The 3,520-nt window shown below is 47.0% G+C and overlaps 1 non-coding gene across 1 annotated transcript; it reads right to left on the bottom strand.

Moving 5' to 3' along the window:
• Nucleotides 1-2,931: 2,931 nt before the first annotated feature.
• Nucleotides 2,932-3,005, bottom strand: TRNAI-AAU. The gene has a single exon. It is a non-coding gene; the product is annotated as a tRNA-Ile (tRNA).
• Between the last annotated feature and the right edge of the window lie 515 nt (nucleotides 3,006-3,520).

Consider the following 3,520-nt stretch of genomic DNA (forward strand, 5'->3'; position numbering starts at 1 on the left):
TGAGTAGCAAAGAAACTGGAAGCCAGTGTCCCTATCATGCTGTCTCCTTTTCTGAATGACCCTTGTTTCTGAGACACTCGAAGACCCAAACAGGGGGCTGCTTGTTGGGCTTTTCCTTACAGCTCCCGGTTGCTTTCAGCCGGATCCCGGGCCCCCAGCGCTGGGCTGCCCGTGCCCATTCAGCCACATTCTTGGCTGCCGGCTCCTTCCCGTGCCCGTTTCTATGGCACTTCCTCGTTCCCCTCCCACCTGCATATCTGCTCACAACAACACTAAATGAGAACCTTTGTCTGGTCTTGTGACAGACTCAGGCTCTTTCATAGTGCTGCCTCTTTTTTTTTTTTCCTAGCATGTGGAAGGTAAACACTACCCTCCCCAATTTCAAGCAAAGGTTAAGCTTTACCTATAATAGCACTAATACTTACAACTTTGTTGCACACAGATCAATCTAAAGATCAGCCCCTTCCACCACATCCTGCCTTTGATCTCAAAAAATGATGTTTCTGGATTGCTGTATTGGTACACCTGATCAATCTTTGCCACTCAGATTCTCACTATAATTAAGACCCTCAAAAGAAAGCTGAATGAATAAAGCATCCCAATGCCAAAACACTTAGATTTTCTAGCAATAAACACAATATAAGAGGTTATAGAACTATCCTGTGATGTGGCTGGAAAAGAAAATGCTTCATAACATCACTGAGTGAACAAATACTCATCTACTGAGTTGAATGCTGTGTGACCCACTTTCTGGGTACCTTCAAATATTTGGACTTAAGAGCCCTCATAATAGTATTTCATACTAAGACAAACGCAGACATCACAGTGAAGAACAGAAACTAATTAGCTGACTTGGTTTGTGTAACTCTAGACCACAACAGCTAATAATCTGAAAGAGTGACTGAAGGAAGAGGTTTGACTGGACTGATCAGAAGGCTCCTCCGTCAGCTGCCAGCATTTAGCATGGTCATAGGCAACAAGAGGTTCATCCTCCCCATCACTGCCTTCTGTGGGCAGAGGAGCTGTGCTTCTCACCACACTTTTTAAGCACACAGCAACTGAGACCCATTTTGGCCTTGATGTGCAATCCAGTTACAGGTTAAATGAAACACTGAACAGTAACCCCAGAATATGCCCCAGCATCTGCCACTGCAGAGCATCTGAATGGAAATTCCTGGGCCATCCTCATGAAAGCATTATTCTACTGTATGGGTTTGTTTGTTTAACCTTTTTTTATTCTCCAACTAGCTTTGAGGTTGAAGAACGGGCTCTGGAATGACTCCCCTAGGGACAATGGCTGACCCTCACAATCTGACAACCATCTGCTGAAACTAAATTTACGGAAAATATGCCCATACAATCCTGGTTGCCAAAGAGCCATGCAGAATATAAGCAATTCAAACCAAACTGAAAAAGTGGCCAAGGAGCCATTGCATTACCTTGGTTTTATAGCAAAGACTTTGCAATACAGCAACATAGCTGTAATAAAAATCTGATTCCTAATGTGGGAAACATAAAACAAAGTAATATTATTCCCAGATTTTTTTTTTTTCTTTTTCTCTGAAGCAGAACACCGTGGTTTTTCTCCTTTCAGTTCATTTTAAATGGATGTCATTATACATAGTCAAGTCCTGGCCACTATAACTAGACCCAAAGGAATTGAGGAAGATCATTGAGTGGAGTGGCAAGACAGAAGGTCATCAAACCAGAACCATATTACTCTCCCATGACATCTGATGGAGCCATGACAGCAGTTTGGATGCTAGATAACATGAATATTCATCTTTATGATTTACAGGTTACATTGTGACTTTGGAGTGACACTTCTCATGCGCCCTTGTGGTACCTTGGTGACACTGTGGGGAATGAGTAATGCCAGAACTCTGACTTTGGCATGAAGTATCACACACTTTTTATTATTATTAATAATAATAGTAATATCATCAATTATTTTGAATCAGCCCCTGCAGTTGGAAGAAGATGTAAGCAACAGGCCTGGATAGTAAAGAGGCATATTAGCAGATTTGTGAAAGAAGTCAATAGAATGGTGTTACCTCAAAGCATTTTCCCAAAGAAGATGTGACCTGCCTGTGTGCAGCCCTAATAACAAAATCAGAGGTTTCTACAATGAAAACATTTACACCAGAAAGTTTCCCTCCTCTGGAGAAATCTCATTTCAGTTCACAGGTAGATAGGACAACAAGAATAACTGTCTTGAACTTCTAAGAGAAGTTTCTTAGAGAGAAAACTTAGAGAGGCAGGCTGAGCGGGCAGAGATCCATCCTGGCCACTCCTGCAGATGCGGTACTCCATTACACCACCTCCATTTGGCCTGGATTTTTTTCCTTGAATAAATAGCACACCCGTAAAAATGAAGACTCATATTACAGCGTGTCTGACAAGTTTGGATACTTTCTATATGAAGTTCAGAACATTCTATGAAAAATCAAGCTGTCAAGGGAGATCTGCTTGTCCTCCTGCTTCAAAGGAAAAAAAAACAATAAAACCCCACTCTCTTCAGCGTCTTCTAGCCCCTGACAGAGCGCTATCAAAGAGTCACGCTACTGCAATGAGCTTAAACACCTGACCTGACGTTTTGGTTCCCTGGGATTAGTCCTTGGAAGGGGAGAACTTCTGAATTCCTGCAAGCTTTCTTCTGGCCTAAGGTTAATTAACATAAACCCTTGAACAATTCGCTCCGAGGCAAAACATGGAATATTTTGGTGACGAGTTATGGAAAGACTTTAAACATTCCTCAGTGCGCTTTCTCGGCACATTATCTCTTTGTCCGGGTAGCTTTTCGGCTCTTTCTAAACATCCGAAACATCCCCGTATCCCGCTGTTGTTCCACCAGTGCGTGCCCCGTTCCCGCGGGCGCTCAGGGGGAGCCGAGGGACCGCCGGGATCGGTACCCGGACGGACAAAACTCAATGGCCCGTACGGGGATCGAACCCGCGACCTTGGCGTTATTAGCACCACGCTCTAACCAACTGAGCTAACCGGCCCGCTGCGCCAATGGCCGGCGGGCAGCCCCTCCACGCCGTGCGGAAGCGGAGCCGCGCCGCTGCGCTGTCACCGCCCCGGGGAGCGGGTGTGCTCCTCACCGAGTGGGTGTGCTCCTCACAGAGACACCCTGCGGTGTTCCCGGGGCAGGGACACCAGCCCGCGCTTTTCCCGTCCGGGACCGGGAGGTGACAGCGCGCGGAGAGGCCGCGCCGGCTCCGTCTGCGGTTTTCCGGGCTGCTGGGCCGAGCCCCGGCCGCCTCCAGGCCTTGTCTCACGGCCGCGCTGGCCGGAGCCCTTCCCGCCGGCTTGTCCCACGGCGGAGCGAAACTCGGCACAGCCTGCGGCAGGATTGAGGATAACAGCAGCCCCACAGGATGTCCTCCGATGAACCCGGGAGCAGGCACGGCTGGCCAACCCCTCCTGAAATTCAATACTTACCTCCCGTGAAGTAACACAGGGAAGAGTTACTCACAATCCCTTTTTAAGCCCTATTTTGTCTTATACAGCCAAAGAT

Source organism: Corvus cornix, chromosome 1, assembly GCF_000738735.6.
Source record: "Corvus cornix cornix isolate S_Up_H32 chromosome 1, ASM73873v5, whole genome shotgun sequence".
NCBI lineage: Eukaryota > Metazoa > Chordata > Aves > Passeriformes > Corvidae > Corvus > Corvus cornix.